The sequence below is a fragment of the Pogona vitticeps genome, chromosome 6 (assembly GCF_051106095.1).
Source record: "Pogona vitticeps strain Pit_001003342236 chromosome 6, PviZW2.1, whole genome shotgun sequence".
Taxonomy (NCBI): Eukaryota; Metazoa; Chordata; class Lepidosauria; order Squamata; family Agamidae; genus Pogona; species Pogona vitticeps.
In genome coordinates this window covers 91522493-91543195 of record NC_135788.1, presented here as the reverse complement: position 1 = coordinate 91543195, position 20703 = coordinate 91522493, and the positions used below count along the sequence as shown (strand labels likewise).

The following is a 20703-nucleotide window of genomic DNA, read 5'->3' as shown; positions in this document are numbered from 1 at the left end:
AGCTTCATCTCTCTTAAGTTTGACTTGACAGCAGGACATGCAACTCAAGTCCCCATTCCCGCTTCTAAGCAGGCTTTTTTTAAAACACACACACACAACTCAAAGTCAGAATCCTATCTTGCAAAAGTTGAATCCTCCACTATATCCTATAGGCCATAAAGCTGAGACTCTGACCACCGGAACAATCCAGAATGTGGTATGAACCAATGTGGCACCAGGATCTTCCCTTCCCCCTCACTTTGATTAATGTGACTCTAGGCTTTGCCTTTGATTGGTCAACACTCAGAATGGCAATTAGACACTGAGATTTCCTTATCAATCCTCTACTTTCTCAGCAAGATAATTTTCTCAGGTGTGTGAGAGAGAAAAACAGCAACTCATAAAATACAGTCCATACAATAAAAAATAATGGATTTCAGGTTCTTACTCTGCAGCCAATGAGAGTTACTGAAATACAGCATGTCCATTCCAACTCACACCATCCCACAAGCATTTCTTTTCCAAATTAAAATCTGAAATTAAAGATACTGACCCTTCTAGATAGATATAGTTATGTTTTAGTTACACAGAGTAAACAGCAATGTTTCAGTTAGAACCTACTGTGTAACACAGAGTAACATCTTGAATAACCCCAGCATTTATGCATCAGTTCTGCTCTGTTCCTCAGCCAACCAGACCAGACACTGTGGCCAATGATGCTGTGGATCAAAGACCCCTTAAACAAGTGGTCTGCAACGACTGGCCTTTCTGTTGTGTGGGATACCTCCTGTATATCCTGACCACCGGTCATGTCAGCTGGGATGCCAGTGTTGAAAGCCACTGCTCTAGGCTGTACTAGAATTGAGTACTGTTCAGCTGATGAGTACTGTTCAGAGCACTGCACACACCAGGCTCCATAAAAATCTTTCCAGTTAAGCCAATTCTTCAGTCTCATCAACCTGTTATACTGAGTAGTAATATGGATTCTTTTGCCTTTCCTCACCTCAAGCCCCTGTATTCCTTTGCCTAATATGGTACCTGGCCTCCAGTCCACCCATGACTTCAGGCCTTCTATCTTTCAGCCATACAGACCATTTATTTACCTGCATTAGATTTACACCTCACTGCAGCTTTCCACAATGTTAGGCCTCAGGCCTAAAACACAGGACATGAATCAGCAGATTATGAAGACAGCCACAAGACTGTGGTTCTCTGTTGAAACTCTCTGTTGAAGCTCTCACTAACTACTGACCATATAGCAAAGAGCTGCTCAGAGATTACACACCCTTCACACGCAACTTCAGATTCTAACGGCTGCATCCAACTGCCAGGACAGCTGAACCTAGATAAGAGAGTAAAAGAAGGATAACAGGATAAGAGGAATAAGAAAAAAAATTTTTTAAAAAAGATTCACTAGTTAGGCAGGAACAACACAGGAAAGGATTTACAGGTTGCGCTGACTTGAAAAACTTGTAGGCTTGATAACGTGGCATTTCCCAATGAGACACATTTACTCTCTGTATTTTCAGTGGAAAGTGATAGTAAGTTTTGCCTTTTACAAGAGGACTAGAATCTAAATTTAAAAACAACACATATTTTATACAAAACAATCTGTATATGTGACCATGTACAGAATAAAACAAACAAAACACTATACATCACAAAGAAAAATAAGTCCCTGCCCTTAGGAGTTTATGATCTACATCCAGAACTCACTGAATTCCATATTAGCAGCTACCCATTCTACATGCACAAAATAGTGACTGTCAAGCACGTTCCTGGCCCTTAGGTTGTCTTTTATAGGCTGACCCAGACTCCCTTTCTCTTTTTAAAGCTCTTCCACACAAGGTAGTTGGAGCAGAGACGGGATGATGGCATTTGATTCATTCTCTGCTAGTTATTTTTCTGTTCAAAATCACCACAGCAAATTGCTCCCCCCCCCGCCCATAAATATTTTTCTAGAACAGCATCCATGCAAAGGAGAGAGCAGGTAGGGAAAGGTTATGTTGTTGTTGTTTTTAAAGACCCCTACTAATTCCTGGATCAAAACAGCAATCTGTCAAGACTATTCTCTTTTTTTCTTACCTTGTGTGTTTATTACCAGCATGCCTCATATATCCAAATCATTGTGCATCCATTAAGTCTTCATGCTGGCTCCCTGTCTCACCTTTATCACCTTCCACATGCAGTCTTTATTTTAAAATGTCCAAATATCCAGTTTTAGGCAGAGGCTAGATAAGTATGTCAAAAACCGACAGCCACACATTTGTTGGTTCTTGACATCCAAACCTCTGGATTTTTGCTGCTCTCTCTCTCTCTCTCTCTCTCCTTTCAACTTCATTAGCTTCTCCTACCCCATCCCCAACAGCTGCTGAAGACAATCTGAGTTAAATTAATTATAGGTTTGGAATGGGAGGCAGGAGCCAGTATTACTGTGTTTTATCCAACTCCTGGAAGATTAGAGCAGGAGTGGCCTAAAGTTGAGGTACTGGAGCTACAATCTACTCAAACAGCATTTTTAGAAAATATTAACTCAGGGGTAAGCAAAGTGAAGTCCTCCAGATGTCACTGGACTACAACTCTCAGCATTTTTCCTTGTTGTCTATACTGGCTATGGCTAATGGGAGCTGTCCTCCAAAAGCATCTGGAGAGCCATACTCTGCTCAGCCTTGGATTAAGGGTTGCTTAATTCCCTCCCCTTCCATTTTTGGCTGTACAGAGGAACAAGGAAATAGTTGCTCCCAAGAATCAAACTACCTATTTTTAGGAGAAGAGAGCTAAAGCAATGACACTAATGGAAAGTTGTGCAGGTTTGTGTTTCTGGACAACAACACTGCCTGGAAAATTCTGAGAGTTAAGATCTGCACAGATCTGTTCTTAAGGTTGCACCCTTAGATGGTCTACACTTCAACTCCCAGGAATGCCAGTCAGCATGGTCAATGGTAAAGGATGCTAGAAGATGAGGTCTCAAACATCTAGGAGACCAAAGACTGAGGAGCACTGAGCTAAAGCACACCAGAAATGACCCTATCATCTTCTGTGTTCGAAAACAATCCCTAAGAATATTCTTACCTTCATCCATCACCTTAGTAGGTTCCTGCAAGTTTGTTAATACTTTTGTAACGCTCTGATTCAAACAACTTTTCAAAATGCACAGTTCTTTTCTTGGAGTAGATGTGTGTAGAACCTTACAGGCTCTTGAAAAGGATATAAGGGAACACACTGGACTGCACCAAGCATAGTAATAATGTGTCTCTGAATGGGAGAATCCACATGGGCAACATAGCCATGGCTGCTGCAATTAAAGCAACCACAGTAGCACTATTCGTATCAAGCTAGCTCAAATGCTTAGATGTCATAACAGCTGTATATACAGCCCCACATGGAAGTGTGTCTTCACACACACAGAACCTGTATGCAGCCCTAATATATTCAGAAAGTGTCAGCAAGCATGAATCAGCTTTAACTGGCCCACAAATCCACAGAACCAGTTATGATCCAATAGACAGAGATGGATTTGCATCTGAAAGACTGTGTTTCCTTTTAGCCAGGAACTCATTTATAATGCTACCACAGCCTCAGGAAACTCAGAATCTTCTAGTTTCCTCTCTCTAAAATATAAATAAAAGAGTGCATAGTAGGCATTCATTATGGAATAGCCATACACTGTTCACTCACTTTCAAGAGATATTACCAAATCGTTGTTTTCTTCACGGTTCTCCTATTTCTTCTGAGATCTCAAAAGATTGGCTCTTTCACAACAGCTTGAAAAAGTTACTTCTTAGAATCTCAATTCCCAGAAACTCCCAGCTGGCATTGTCACTATAGATCAAATGAGTAATTTTGAAAGCTCTGCTTTCTACACAACACAGTAGAATCTCTGTGGGAGTGTATCATCTTTGCACTGCTTTTCTGCCTTTTTGAAAAGTCACGGTTATGATTTGGCCAGCAACATATGAAGCACGGAAGTAAATCAATGCATTTTTACACCTTGGCACATCATCACCAGTACTATTCCAGTCACTATCTTTTTAGCCCTGTTTTTCATTCACTCAAGTTGGAACTGACTTCTAGCAACCCTAATAGGGCTTTCAAGGTAAGTGAGATATTTAAGGAGTTGTTTTACCAGTTCTGCTCCCCCAGTCAGTTTCCATGGCTGAGCAAGAATTTGAATCCTGTTCTCTAAAGTCCTTCTCTGACACTCTAACCATTATACTACACTGGGAATTGCTTACATAGAAAGCTGCAAATTAAAAAGAGATACATGTACACGTTTAAAGCTATTAAAATATTTGCACAATAGTACTTATACAAGGACAAATTAGCAAAACTTAAATACTTCCTGTCTTGATGGCATCATTTCATTACCATATTAATTTAAAAAAACATTTACTTACTAAACATATATAAATCTTATTTTTCTCCTATCACGAAACTTGAGGAAGTATACATCGGGTTTTAAGTTGTCTCCTCTGCTTAACATTGTTGAAATAGATGGGTAGAAGCAGTGAAAGTGTTTAAGTAGTTCTAAATGCAGATGTTCTAAAATTTGTGGGTTTCCCCCCAAAGTGAACTGCCCAATTGCCATCTATAAGAGTGTATTACAACTACTATCACATATTTAAAAAGATGTGCATGTGAGATTTTAAAAAAACACCTGAGTACTATATTCGCAAGACATGGGAAGTCCACTGAACCTCCCACATGGCTTACAGCGGCAAAGTGAAATTTAGGTCAAAAGATAGGAATCTTCATCCCAGGGCCTAATCAAGCCTTGGAGTGATCCCAATTGGGCCAATGAAGGGGCAGGTGATGCTTCTCGCCAAACCCCACCCCCTTCTTCAAGATGATGCATTCAATGCCAGTTTTCTGATTTTTCTCCCCAAAGCCAGTCATCATTCTGCAGCCACTGAACTTCCTCGGCCCTCCCTTCCCTGATTTGGGCATGGTCCCCTCCACAGGATTCTCTTCATGAGACTGTTGTACACTTCTGCAAAACCTTCTGTGTATGGATGATGATTCTCCAAGCTAATCAAAGGATGTGTACACACACACACAAAGAAAAGCACATGTGAACATGTGCAAAGTGCTTTCCCATTCATCAGTGAATAACCTCAGACTGTGTTTGTACATACAGAGGATATTTGAAGGAGCATCTTTCCCTATATAAATCAGTCCGATCACTAACATCTGCTGGGGTACCCCTCCTCCATGTCCCACCACCGATAACTGTTCATTATGCAGAGACACAAGCGAGGCCTTTCTCCCTTATAGCTCCTGACTGAGGAACACCTCCCCTTGGAGGCTTGACTGGTGCCGACATTGGCATCATTTCAGCACCAAGTCAGAACATGCTTATTTATTAGAACCTCTGGGGGATGAGGATCTTGGCCTATGCAGGTTTTAATGCAGTGCTTTAATTTTATGTGTTTTAAACTGTTTAACTCTAAATTGTTTTAAAGATGTTATTTTTAAAAATTGTTTTATAAAGCCCTGCAACCCACCCAGAGAGCTTACAGTATAGAGTGGGCTATAGATATTTCAAATAAAGAAAAATAGAAAAAGAGTGTGTCTGTGTGTTTGTGTGTTAAGGAACTAGTCCCAATTCTGAAAAAAAAACTAGAGTGTCCAATGCAAGTGTGTCTCTGGATACTTCCTATTTTCAGAGATCAAGCACTGTCCTTGCATCCCCTAACAATATTCAGAGAATACTCTCTGACTTTGTCTTAAACAAATCCAGGCTTCCAGAAGTGTTCTCATACCATGCTAAACCTTAATTCTAATCTCCATTCCTGATCGTACCTCGATCTAAATGTTGGTCTGCCACTATAAACTGTGTAGGAAATTCAATGTGCTTTCCATTATTGATGGGAGCTTCATGACAATCCACTTACAGTGCGGTGTGTGGCCAGCATCATTGTCAGTGCACCAATCACAGCAGTAGCCCAGCTGCTGTAGCCCCATCTCCCTGTTCACCCAGCCACTCCGGCAAGGGGGTGGCAGGATGAGTCTCCCCACTCAGCCATAGTGTGCTGGGGTGACCAGGAAGACAGGGCTGTGGCAGCTGGGCTACTGCAATGATTGCCGCGCTGTAAGTCGACCAGCAGGTTCTGGGGACAGGAGATAATCAGGCCACCACCTGTGCCAGCGGGATTTGTATTCATCTCCAAATACGAAGCTCACACCTCCACTTTCCATACTTACTGGATATAGGGCTTTTTGATCGCCCATGTAACAAGATATAGTCATGTGAAAAAGGAAGTACACCCTCTTTGAATTCTATTGTCTTACATATCAGGACATAATAAAAATCATCTGGTCTTTAGCAGGTCTGAAAATTAATTAAATACAACCTAAGATGAACAACAAAACATGATATATTACAATGTGTCATGATTTATTTAACAAAAAAAAAACCAAAATGGAGAAGTCATGTGTGAAAAACAAAGTACACCCTTACTGCTTCCATAGGAAATAAGAGGCTAAGTAGCAGCCAGGTGCTGCTAACCAAATGCCCTTGAGTAACTGATCATCAGCAAGCGTGACCACCTCTATAAAAGCCAAAGTTTTAGCAGTTGGCTGGACTGGAGCATTCAGGCGTGTGCTAACACAATGCCAAGGAGGAAACATATCAGTAATAATTGTAGGGAAGTAATTGTTGCTGCCCATCAATCTGGGGATGGTTATAAGGCCATTTCCAAACAGTTCACGACAGTACAATTAGAAAAAGACTGAACAAGTACAGTCTTTTTGGAAGGGTTGCCAAGAGAAAGCCCCTTCTCTCTAAAAAGAACATGGCAGCACAGCTTAGGTTTGCTAAGTTGCATCTGGACAAACCACAAGACTTCTGGAACAATGTCCTTTGGACAGACAAGACCAAAGTGGGGATGTTTGGCCATAATGCACAATGCCACATTTGGCAAAAACCAAGCAGCATATCAGCACAAACAGTGAACTGAAGCAACGTTGTAAAGAAGAGTGGGCCAAAATCCCTCCACAACAATGTAAGAGACAGATAAAGTCATACAGACAACGATTACTTCAAGTTATTTCTGCTAAAGGTGGTTCTATGACCTATTTAACACCTTTAACATAAGGTGTACTTAGTTTTTCACACATGGCTTCTCCATTTTGGCTTTATTTTTGTAAAGTAAATCATGACACCATATAATATGTCATGTGTTGTTGTTCATCTGAGGTTCTATTTAACTAATTTTCAGACCTGCTAAGGACCAGATGATTTTTATTACATCCTGATATGTAAAATCATAGAATACTTTATTTTTCACATGACTATATAAAAAAGTCCTTGAACCTATGTTTGTTTTATTTTCCAAAATACAAATGACAGAACTGAGGCCAACATAATTTGGGCATACCAGAAGGAGGCAAGATTTGCTGGAATAAACAATAATGCTAGGAAAAGTTGAAGACAACATGAAAAGAGGAAATCTAAATATGAGATGGATTAAATCAAAAAGGAACCACAGATTTGAGTTTACAAGAGCTATTGAGGACAAGACAGTTTGAAGATCAATCATTCTTAAATTGAAGGCAACAACAACAAACAACAATCAGTATATATCAAAATAACACACTGCATAGTTAGCTCTTAACCCAGCACATGACAAAATATAGGTGCAAAGACTTTACGCTATATCCTCACACATTCTTTTTAAACAAGGTCACCATGTTAGTCTGCTTCGGCATGGATAATAGAAATAAAGTCAAAAGAACTGTAGCAATTTAAAGACTAAAATACTTACATACTTCAGTTTGAGCTTTTGTAGATTACAGTCCACTTCCTTTGACACAATTAAACAGACTATAATCCATGAAAACTCACATTGAAATAAATCTTTAAAATGCTGCATTTGTTTTAATTTGTTTTAATTTTTGCTGTATTTGGCTCGTACATTCTGGTACTCTATTTCACACAAAGACTAGTAGTTTTGTAGTAATTTCCACATAAAGTCATAGGTGGCAAGGTAGGGGGAAAAATCCACCACAACCACCACCATCCCTGCAGTGTAGCCAGTTCCACGGCCGGCACTATTTTTGGTAGAATGAGATGGTTACCTCAGGGAGCAATTATAAGCAGTGACAGGGTGCAGGAATGAGGGTACCAAAAGGCTGTGCTCTGTGTGTTGTGCAATGTCTCCTGCTTCCTAAGCTAGCCTGCTCCCCTCAGCCAGGGCAGCAGAGGCTACCCAATCAGCAGTGATGAAATAAAACACAACTGCCAGTCCAATCAGTTTCTATACATGAAGGTGGGAGCAGTGAGAACATCCTGTTGGCCAGAATCTTTTAGTGATTTAGCAGGTATGTAAGCTCAATTGTGTAATTCACTGCAGGACATTGCCATTAAATAATTAACATAATTCATAAAATGACTGGTGCCTTGGCAGTTAGCAGCAATCGGCCATGGTGAGTTACACAATTCAACTTTTGCATGCGTAATCCACCAACAGTATTCTGGCCAATACTGCTTGCCTCAAATTGCCATGTATCATGAGCCAGTCCATGTACAAGGATGTAAAACCCACATGCCACAGAGAAGCAGAGGCTTACCAACGAGCAGCCTTCAAACAGGGAAAAACAACAACAACTCCAGGAGGATTTGTGCAGGTGAACAAAATGTCAAAAGAGAGAAAGGAAAACACATACACAAGAGTGTACTTACACACCTGCACACATACAATGTCCAGTTCCAGACAGTCTGAATTGTCTGAAGGTATCTGTTCAAGGCTAAAGAGTGCAACTTAGACACCAAATGTGAACCTCATGTATCCACAATAAGCCCTCTCACCTATACACCCAATCCAGATATCCCACTAAATTTTGGAATGGCTACCATGATAAATGTGTATGATAAAACAACACTAGATAAATTTCTCAGGCATCAGTAGAACCAGAAACCAAATACCACAGTACAACAAAAATGGAGGCACAGGAGGCCTACACTAGGAGTGGGCAACCTTTAGTTTTCCTGATATTTTTATACTAAACTCTCATCAGCACAGCCAACTGGAAGGGATGATGGGAGTTGTAGTCCAACAACACCTGGGATGCTGCAGACTGCTTATTCTTGTCTTAGAGATCACATTCTTGCATCTTGCAAGTGGCAAGCCATCCAAGCTGAACAACAAAACACATGTAATTATGCCAGTATTCAATGCCACGGGCCTTCTTACTAGAAGAATCACTTCTCTTTTTCTATGCAGGCATTTCAATGCTTCTTTAAGCATCAAATCTGAGGAAGCCTCAGGAAACAGCCTCAAATCAAGATTACGTTTCTCTCTCCCCACTGCCTTCCACATAAAGTGAAGGTATATGTGCTTCCTTCCTCTGTGCCTGACTTGAAACAACCATTTACATCAAAACACCAGTGCAAGAAGCTCTCCACGTGCGTTTCAGCTGACATCTCTCCGCCCACACACCACACTCACACAGTATGCTTGTAGGCGCACGCGCGCACACAGAGAGAGACTTCAACCACTCATGCCAGCCGTAGTGAACTCTGGCCTATATCTAGAGAAAGAGAGAAGTCTCGCTTTAGAAACACACAAGATCCAAAGGAAACAGGCAGTCCCAGGCCTCAGAGAAATAGTTAGGACTGCCGGCACTGTGATCTGTCCAAATTCGAGCTAGGCCACAGCCTGAGGGGAGGGGCAGATTACAAACTTGTATCTGATAAAAAATTTTTTCCTCAGACTCGCTCCTTGATGGCTCCTTTCCAGCCGTGTTTGCCCTTTCCTGAAATCTTAAGAGAGAATCCAAAGGACTCTCTCCAAAGCAAGGATTTATGGGCTTATAGTTTTGAGACCAACCAAAAGCAAACAGGAAATGAAAGCAGAGAACTGGACAAGCAAGGTAACAAACTCGGAAGCAGTCGGGTAATCTGAGTTTAGATTAGAAACCACAACATTTGACCAATCCAAAACCCAGGAATTTAAAATTCCCAACATTTGCTAAAATCAAACTGTTCACACAAATAAGATCATACTTCTGTCAGGAATACATTAGATTATTTTAGGTGAACCGTCATCTCTTTGTGTCCTCACAGAAGGCAAGAGCAACTCTGGCCCTCTGTACAGTATTTCCCTCCCCCCCGCAACTCCTATTGCTATCAACCATAGCAGACAGAGTGATAGATTATCGGAATTGGAACTACAAATGTCTACACCCCACCTCAATATAACATAAAAATTTCAGGATTTCAATAGTAACACACCTTTGGTAACCAAAACATAAAAAATAAACAAGGGAAGAACATGCCTTATGTGCAGAGTATGTTCTTATCACTACTGAATCCCCACAACCTCTGGGATTGGGGAAAGGGTGATCCCACAGGCGTGAGCTCTAAACATTTCACTTCTCTGTGCTTCTCTGCTATAGGCATCAAATCGTCTTCGCAAAACACAACTATAACAAATATATCCAAAGTATATTTCCTATAATGCCCTTGAAGATGTCATCTTGTTGGCTTCAGCAACAATCAATGAATACTCAAACATTACAGAAGGAAAAAAAAGAAAGAGAAGCAAACATAGTCCCCAAATACTCAGGAATATCCTCCCTGATTCAACAAGATACGAGTGGGAACTGTTTAATAGTAGGCTCTTACTTTAGTTCAGAATTGATCAGGTGGCTACCTTCTAGCATCTAAGATTCTTGGAACTTGGACAGCATATGGATCTCCTGCTCAGAGTCCACAGGGCTTCAACTGGAGCACTGGGGGGGAGGGCTGCCACTGCACATGACTAGGTGCATCTACTGCATCTCCAAGGGGGCCCGTGTACTGCAGTGATACAATCCAGGTAGTTATACTGTGCAAAATGTTGTTGCTGCAGAGGGTACAGGTAGTTCAAGAGAGAGGTTGCTCTTTCTAGGTGGAAATAACCAGGCTCCAAATTTTGCTCAACTGTGAAACTCTCAAGAGGGTCTTAGACAAATCCCTATCTCTCAGTTTAGCATCCACAGAGAGCTACTTCCTTCCTGCTTATGGGACAATGGCAGCCTTTCCCACTCTGATGACCTCCAGATGGCCATGATGGCTTCTAGAATGATAGAAATTGTAGTCTACAATTTTGGGACAGGCCATAGTGTACAAAATATTCACCTGTATTTAAAGCATTTACTTGTTGTCTCAGAAAGTTGTATTGGAAAGCTTTTGGCCACACTGCACAACTCTCTGTAGTCAATAAAATGCACCAACACATGCGCTTGTGCCTTACACATCAACATGAGTAGAAGCAAGTGCTAGCAATGCACAACCCAGACTTGACCACATTCATCTAAAAAGACAGCTTCTTATATAGAAAGTGGCACAACGTATTTGTATAAACCTTGGTTTAAAGAATGCATACTCCCATGCTAATATAAAAACATTTTCTAGGAAACTCCAGCTATTTATGGTAGTAATCAGAGACTGATCTGCAACATATCTGAGCAAGAGGAAAAATGAACTATAAAAAAATTAACTCTAGACATACACACTTCAACAGAAAAACTGGGGTTGGGGAGGGTTATTGTGATAGGCAAATCCTACAATTGGCTCTATTATCTGCAACAATGCCTATAGCATTTGTGGCTGCAGTCACTGTCAAAACAGAATCAACAAACATCTTCGAGGAAGGCATCACCTAGGGTCATCCCAGCCAAAGGTCAAACCCAGTGAGAATGCAGAAGGCATTGTGGTGTTCAGCATGCAGAAGCCATGGCACAGAGAATCACTTAATAGTGCTGCTGCCAAGCACAAAGGTACAATGGCTCAGATGTCCAGCCAGGCCAAATGAAGTTATTTGTCTAGGGCACACAAGCAGTAATATATACAAGCATGGAACCCTGTTCTGTTGTTGTGAAGCTACCAGGAAAAGCTCAGCTGCTTGTGTATAGTACACGTGCTTCCTGATCCTGCCTATGGCAGGTTAATCCATGCACTGGCACTTCCAGGAGCCTTAAATGAGATCTGCAAATACAATGCTCAGGCCCCGCCAAAGTGTCCGTTCACCTCTCAACGCTGTTAAGATTTCCACTTGTAAAGGCACAGAAAGGCAAACATGACTACAGACACACATCCATTGCACATGCTCCATAATCAACGCAGTATGCTCCACCCAGAAATACAGTTCACCACAGCCAGAAACCTGTTTTTTACACCACGGACAACATTTCTGAGCCCATGTAGAATGCTTTTCACTCACCACTACTAACTAGCCACAGTTAATTTCCACGGATCTGCAACAGGACAAAAACTGCAGGTTATAGACACCTCTCTCCTTAAAAATTTGAAAGCAACTCACAGAGATGTACCTCCTCTCTTATTTTCATAACTACCTATGAGAACAACACACTCCCCACTTCAGAGGTTAGCCCCACCTGCTCCATGAAGCAATCTGGCTATAGCATGTGGAAGAGAAACTTTGTCCCTCTAGATTAGGGATGGGGGCAAAATGTCATCTTTCAGATACAGTACAGACTGCAGCTTCCATTAGCTCTAGTCAATGGTGAGGAATGGTGGGAGTCACATCTGGAGAGCCAGCCACCCTGCTCAAGATATTTTGGACTTCACTTCCCAGTACTCCCAAGTAACGTAAAGGATTATGGAAACTGTAGTCAAAAACATTCCAAGGCCCAAAGGTTAGCCATCCCTGCTGTAGCTAGTGGGGTTCGGTCCGCCAGAAAACCTCTACTACACTTGGTGATCAGGCAGGTGAGATGTAAAATCAAGAAAACTGAACTTCTAGTGAAAACACCTTTGTTAGATTTTTCAACCATTTCTACTGCCTTTCAAATGCACCTGTAAATGCAGTTAAATGGATTAAACATGAGAAGAGAGTGGCCTTTTAGAAATGAGAATATGCCTTCTTGAAAGGGTTGACATTGCTATTACCAAGGAAAACAATAAGAGGTGGAAGCACGTGTGAGCATGTGACAGTTAGATTTTAAAAAAGCAAAGAAATGAGTTTTGGGTTCAATTCATAGCTTTGACCTCCAATTTCAAACTGATGCTTGGCCCATACTAAGCCCTCCTCTTGCTCACAATCACAGCAAGTTGCTTTAGGGTGGGCAAAGCCGGAGACTGCCCTCTAGGTCACAACCTTTGCCCTTTTAAGCACGTTAGGGTCATTCACCAAACACTTCGAACTTCCTTCAAAGCCTCCTAGCTATAAATTAAAAATAATAATAATAAAGGCACTGGAGTCACACCTCCCAACCCCCACTAGCACTAAAAAGTGACCTCACTGTTACCTCCCTCCCATCCCTGTACCTTCATCTTACTGAGCAAAAGTCAGCTCCTTTTTCCTGAGAGAGGTAAAGTGACAATTAATATTGCATGGCGATCCGAGCAGTAAAAGACTGGTGAAGGAAGATCTGTCAGGGTGGAAGCCCCAGGCTGATGAATTGCATGGGATGGGGGCGTCATGTACAGCACAGACAAATGTGTGAGCTATCTGGATCAGATTCGTGGCGAGGTGGGGGGAGAAGATCTGTGAACTCTACCCCACAGAGGTATATGTTTACTTCTTCAGCTAGACAGATCCTCCTTGAGCATACCTACTCCAACCTAAAACCCTCTTGTTTCAGAATCCTCACCCCGAGATCTGTGCCACCCATTTTCAGGGACACTGGGCTGAAAGACTCCTTGCTTGACCCCATTACCTTTTTCTGACCCACACAAGGAATAGGCTCTGGGGACATCCTGATGTCAATGGGAAGACCTCCCCTCCCCTCTCCTCTGTTCCTAGAGGCCATCCCCTTCAACAGGCAGTAGGGATCCCCCCCCAAAAAAATAAGAATATGGAAGTTTTCCCTGCAAAACAAGTACGTTATAAACAACCGTTCCAAGACTGGAAAGAGAGGCGGGGGGAGCACACAGCAACCCCTGCACAGTGGTGCAGCCGCGATGGCAGTTTTTGCACCCTTCCAGTTCCTCCCCCTCAGGCCAGATGCGTGCAAAAACTTGCATGCTGGCTGGGCTGCCATGGACACAAACAAGGACACAATTCAGACTCACAGCAACCTCTCCAGGCTTCTCCCCACACCCTACCACCATTCCTTGTTCATCCTTCAAAAAAATAAAATAAAACATCTAACAGGGGAGGACGACAGCTAGTTGGAACCATTTCCAGACATCTCGAGGCTTTTGATTTTTAAACACCAAAGTGCATTAGCTGGGAGGATTAAACCCTCACAGCCTAGCCTGCGTCCCACCGTGGTCAGCTGTCACTGTGACAGGAGAACGAGTCCCAACGTCGCCCTTCAGAACCCCCCTTCCTTGAAAGACAGGATCCCTGCTGCATAGGTCCCTTTTCAATTCAAAGTACCCCCTTCCTTCACCCCACCCTCCGATCAAGCCAAGAGGGGGAACCCATCACTCACCCCAGCCCCTCCTCTTCTTGGGGGGGGGAAGGAATGGAACATGCAAAGTTAAATCCAGCTTGCCCGGAAAATGGGCCTTGCTGCCAATGTTAAAGGAATCCTCCGCAGTCCCCCCTACTGTCCCCCCAGGCTTGTGATCCGCCAGCCACATGCCAAACGTCCTTATTTTTTAAGAAAATATTTACCCATATTTCCCCCCTTTTAAACGCCAACAGAAAAATACCCTCCTCTTTCCAAACACCTCCACCCCAAAGTGAATGTCAAAACTAAGTTTCCTACTGGTGGCCCTTTGCAACCCACTTGAAGAGTTGGGGGAGACAAGTAAAATTAAATAAGAAATATACAGATATACAGTACTAGATGAAATCCACCAAAGGATTAGAACCCAAATTGCACAACTTGTGAGTGACAAGTATTGGATTCATGCAAGACGAGAATAGGAGAAGGGATATTAATCCAACGCCAAGACACCCCCACCCCACCCCCCACCCCAGCTTCTCAGCATTGCTAGAACTATAAGCTTAATTCCTGGGGCAGACGCATGAAAAAAAAATGTTTTTGAAGGAATCACTTCAACCATTCGTGTTTGCCAGCGAGAAACGACTGCACACCCCAAGTTGGCACCAATTTCATGATGCGTATAGTAAACAAACCAGCAAATAAAATGTTTTAAAGGGAAGTGTCTACAACTACAGAGCTGTCTCTCACTCCCCCCCCCGCCTTATTTTTGCTCCTCCTTTAAGCGCTCTCTCTCCACTACCGGAGAGAGACAGGGAAACATATACTGTATATATATAATATGTACAGTATATATATATAGGTTAATGCCAAACGGGGGAGGGGGAGGAGAAGAGTAAGTGATGAGATTAAACGTGTGGCGGGGGGGGGGGGGAAGGAGAGAGAAGAGAGAAAAGATTGCGCTCCACAAGATTCCAAGGCGAAAAATCCTTGTGCAGAAACGGGGGGGCGCGCTCAATCTTTTCCCACCACCCCTCCCCAATCTCCTTTAGATTTGCAACGTTGGCAGTGACAGGAACAGCTGCGATGGGACGGGGAGCGCAGGGTGGAGACAGCTGGAAGAGGGTGGGGGGGCCGAGGAGGGAAGACATATTGGGGTTCAGGAGCGCCCAGGCAGGACGCTTCCCCCCTCCCAAAGGCTCGCTGGAAAGGCGTCATTCACTCCTCTCCCACCGCCGGGGATCCTACCTTTGGTGGCGGCGTCGGCTTCTCCTCCTCGTCGTCGTCTTCGTCGTCGTCGTCTTCTCTCTCTCGCTCTCGCTCTCGCTCGCTCGCTCCCTCCCTCTCTCCCCCCCGCCCCCCTTCTTTGCAAGCAGGAAGCTGGCGTCGGGCCCCCCTCCTCCTCCTCCTCTTCCCCTCGCCTTGCAAGCTGGAGTTTCCCCGCGCGCTTCTTCGGTGCAGCCTCAGGGGAGGGGAATCGGTCGTCCGCTTGGAGCGCCGCGGAGAAGGAGACGGGCAGGAGGCGGCGGCGGCGGGAACGCGGGAGGGGGGGAGGGTTGTAAGATCCCTGGCTCGGGCAGCAGCGGCGCTCGCCTGGCGTGTTTGTGTCACTAGAACTGGGGAAATGGACTCGAGAGCCGAAGGGAAGGAGGCCGGCCTGGCTCCTCCTCCTCCTCCCCACCGCCGCCGCCGCCGCTGCTGTTGCTTTGCTGCCGCCTTGGCTAACGCCTGCACCCTGCAGGCCGAGGGCTTACGGACTGCGCACTAGGCGATTATCCCCGACCCACGCCGTGGGAACTGGGGAGCGGAGGGAGAGGCGTCCTAGCCAGACCAAATTCTTGTAAGCGTCCGGCTGCCTGTAGGCGCCGTCTCTCTACCTTGGCGTCCCGGACTGCAGTGCGATGCGCAAACAGCATGCCGACTCTCGCCAAGCGCCCAGGCACACAGCCACTGGATTCGCGTAGCTCAGTCCAATATATATATGTTTACTCACACGGCATGGCCCAGTTTGTTCAGAGAGCTTACTCCCAAATAACGACTCTTAGGATTTTTTTTCCCCGATCCTAGAATTATTTATTCGGAACAAATTTCCATTGCGTTCAACGGAATGTAATTAGAATTAAGTGTTAAAGAGAATTCCCTCCCACCCTTTTTTAAGATTCTGGAGTTCATCATAACGTTGCTGATTTTCTTCCTTAAGTCAAATCTCTTGCACTCTGAGCAGCTGTGCAGCAGGTAGGCGTCCAACAGGTGAGTCGTCTCCACCATTCGATGCCGAGCTTCATGCGGAATTCTGCCTCTCTGTGCATTTGTTAAAATGAAGAAAAGCACTGCCAGGAGGAAAAATAAAACCTGAATATGAGATTTTTGTTCAGGTTTTGGGAAAACTACCACTGTTGTGAAGGTTTAGGATGTAACTACAGTACATGGCCAAAGTCATGCAGTTCCTAGGAGTTCACCAGTCTCTAGCTGGTGTTCTGTTTCGATTTCATTGAAAAGAACGCTGGATAGATGGGAAATAAACAATAATGAGGTAGGGGACCTTTGAGATGTGTCACTTGCTGTGACTCCTAACTGATACAGCACGGTTCTGCTACTTTTATTTTTCCTGCTTATATTATCCTGTGTTTTCCGGGCTCAGAATCAAGTCTTGTTAAGGTAGCAATGTTGAAATGGAGGCTGTCCTACTTTGGGCACATAAAGAGATGTGGAAAAGACTCTCTGGCAAGAGAGACTCTGTGGCAAGATTCTCTGGAAAAGACAATAATGTTGGGAAAGGTTTAAGGCAACAGGAAAAGAGGAAGGTCAAATACTGTACAAGATGGACTGACTTCCTAAAGGAACTACTGAGAAGGGCAGTTGAGTACAGGACATTTTGGATTTCTCTTATTCGTAGGGTCACCATTATTTGGAGGCAACTTGATGGCACATGGCAACAACAAGGTAGTTAAGGAAGTTTTTGGTGTCTCTCCCTCAATTGACAGTACATTGTCAAATTATAAATTGTTATTTGGAAACACATATCAGCTAAGGTAAGCAAAACTTGCATGTGAGTAAAAATGTGACTAAAAGCAAAGTCTTCTGCATTTTTGAAATGCTCCTATTATTGCTCCATAAATGTTTCCAAAGCACACCGTGCAGGATAGAGATTGGAATATAGCATAGCAAATATTAATGTTGTAAGAACGAGAACATTAGCCTAAACCAGGAGTCACCAAACTTTTCACATGGAGGGCTACATAATATACAGTATTTGCGATATTTTTCGAGGGCTGAAGAAGCTGCCCATGCACACACACTCCCAACCACTCCCACACGTACACTTGCCTGCCCGCCCACATGCACGAACAGATGAGCCAGAGAAAAAGGCCAGGTGGGCCAGATGTGGCCTGCGGGCGGTACTTTGGAGACCCCTGGCCTAATCTAACAGAAATGTTTAGCATGTTGTACTCACCAGTATTACCATGCTGCACTTACCAAATATGTTTAATATTAGCCAAAGGTATTTCACATGCCACTGAAAATGGGCCTTTTGCATGTTCCAGTTTCTTCAGCATGCAAAACCTGCTTTGGTTTTAAAGCAAAGTGTTTATACAAAATTACAGGAAACTCAGAAGAGGCTTAAATGATACTTTATTCCTCTTTTCTGTTGTATATTTTATTGATTGTCAATTGTAGTACAAACACTTCAAAAATAAACAAAGCAAAAGGTAAAATAACCCAATTGTGTTGTTGTCACTCTTTGAGAACATATGCGTAAGGTTTTGTGCTATTTGTCTTCCTAGTTGTGCTATTTGTCACCCAGAATTAAAGGGGAGAGGAAGCCAACCACATAGTTTCTAAGGACGAACGCCCGTGTGTGTGTATAGAGAGAGAGAGTTCAGTATGCAAAACTGCAGGAATCTAAAACAACGAATCCAAAACAACAACAGATTTTTATTAGAAATAGTAAGTAATGTGTATAATATTCATTGTGGGGATGTGCAACATATAACCAATTATTTTGAGGACTTTAATGTGTTGTTTTTACTGTTTCTCAGTTGGGTTGAGTGATGTATAGTATGGCTTACGATAACTGTGGATATTTTAGCCATATCTGTAAATGGGGTGGCATATTTAACCCCTGCTGAGACACAGACCTAGTAAAAGGTAGCTATCTGTTGTTTCTCTGCATGAGTCACTGTTGTCAGCTGCTCTCATTCCAATTAGGAGGGCACATTCCAAGACTCATGCAGAAACATAGCCAATGTGCTTCTCTGATGAATTAATTGGTGAATCAGAGTAACTGAAGGGATGTGGTGGCGCTGTGGGCTAAACCGCAGAAGCCTGTGCTGCAGGGTCAGAAGACCAGCAGTCGTAAGATCGAATCCACGCGACGGAGTGAGTGCCCGTCGCTTGTCCCAGCTCCCGCCAACCTAGCGGTTCGAAAGCATGCAAATGCAAGTAGATAAATAGGGACCACCTTGGTGGGAAGGTAACAGCGTTCCGTGTCTAAGTCACACTGGCCATGTGACCACGGAAGATTGTCTTCGGACAAAACACTGGCTCTATGGCTTGGAAACGGGGATGAGCACCGCCCCCTAGAGTCGAACACGACTGGACAAAAATTGTCAAGGGGAACCTTTACCTTTACCTTTACCAGAGTAACTGACTGAAACCTGTTTGATCCACTAACATGATTCCAGTAGCAGGCAGCAGCATCTTAAAAGAAGCATTGAATAAACTTTTCAATGGCTACCAGCCACGTGTGAGGGTTAGATATGCTACCACTAGATTCAGAGGCAGGAAGCTTTTACATAATACCATCTTTTGGAGGGAGGGAATAAAAACAGGGAAGAAGTACTGCCCTTATGTCGTCTTGTAAGCTTTTCAAAAGCATCTGTTTGCCCACTGCAGGGAACAGCATGCTAAACTGGATAGGCCTTCAGTCTGATCTAGCAAAGCTCTTCTTAGGTTTTCTCTGGATGTGACTACATTGCAATAGACACATCCAGTTACTCTAGGTTTAGCATGATACAAATTGATTTCAAATTTCCCAGTTACACAGTGTTATTGTAAGTCTAGGGGAAAACTTGTAATTGGAGAAACCACTTCTTTCTGAATACCCATTGTGAGATTGTTTATTTTAAATCATTCTTCATTGTGCTGGGTTTTTTTTACCCAGTTTTGGTTGTGTGAATGGAGGTGTCGTTATACAGTATTATGTGTGCGGGGGGGATGTTCCCTGGTTGGTATCTTAGTGATGTGTTAGAGGTGATGCAGATGCTGTCCCATTAGGAAATCAGCAATTATGCTTGCTTTCCAAACTGTTTCCATTTAAAAATAGTTTAAATAAATCGTTTGATTTAGGCGCTGTATCACATAGTTGCTGGAGTCTTGCTAGATTGTTATTGACATGTTTGCCTTCCATATGATAACTTTAGCTTCTTCATACAAACACTATGCCAGTTCTTTTTTTTTTTCTTCTATCTGAATTCTTTTGGGGCTTTTTAAAAATTTTGCTACCTTTAGTGTTGCATTTGCAAGCTTTACCAACCTATTGCACAGGAAGGTTTATATTTAAAAGTAGATTGTCAAAGGAGATAAGAGGGAAGTTTCAATTGGAGAAAAATACACTATCTGCAGCACTTATGCACCGCTATGCTGCTTAGAATATAAAAGAAAAAAATTGTACATAAATTTGAAGGAAACAAAAACACACCTCCCACTGCATAAAAACATAAAAGTCCAAACAATAAAAGTATGGACAAGGACAGAATGCAGGCAGAGTAAGGACAGGCCCATAGATATATCCAAGTGCCAAATGTCTGTTTAAGGTGATTTAAAAAGTTGTGTGGTCCCCTGCACTGAATCAATCCAGTTCAGTTGAGACCATCCCATGAAGATGGGAACAGTGGCATGAAAAAAAATTACATGAATTAATACAATAATACCCCAAGACAGCCCTTGGATTTTTTTAGGCAGTGTAGTGACACCCTCGTTCAGAAAAGGAAGTGCAGTTTCTGAGGTTAGCTGAAAAAGAATTTGGCAACCTTTGCTCTTTTTTTCAAATAGTTTTTAATGCAATGATTTCTAAAATGCAGGTGGCAACTTGATACATATCAGAGTGGGGTAAAATTAATCGTGAAGATTTCTTAAATAGACCACCTTGCTCATACACAAGAAGAATTGTCATTAGACCCCTTCAGAAAAATGTCTTTTTCTATATTGCAAAACACACCCAACCTTATGCACACAGAAGACATTTTTCTTTTCTCACAGAAACATACAAGAGGGAATGCCACCTTGAAATGTTTTGCATTTGAGAAAACCTTCGAGCTCCCTCACTTCTATTGATAACTGCCTGTTTTGCATGGATAGTGCTGTTTCAGCCATACAGTA

General features: G+C 42.9%; 1 protein-coding gene across 1 annotated transcript in view; it reads right to left on the bottom strand.

Moving 5' to 3' along the window:
* Positions 1–15934, bottom strand: part of THRA (thyroid hormone receptor alpha) — a 134847-nt gene extending 118913 nt beyond the window's left edge. Inside the window, exon 1 of the mRNA XM_073004239.2 lies at positions 15571–15934. The gene's annotated coding sequence lies outside the window, so the exon portion shown is untranslated. The remainder of the gene's footprint in view (positions 1–15570) is intronic.
* Positions 15935–20703: the final 4769 nt, after the last annotated feature.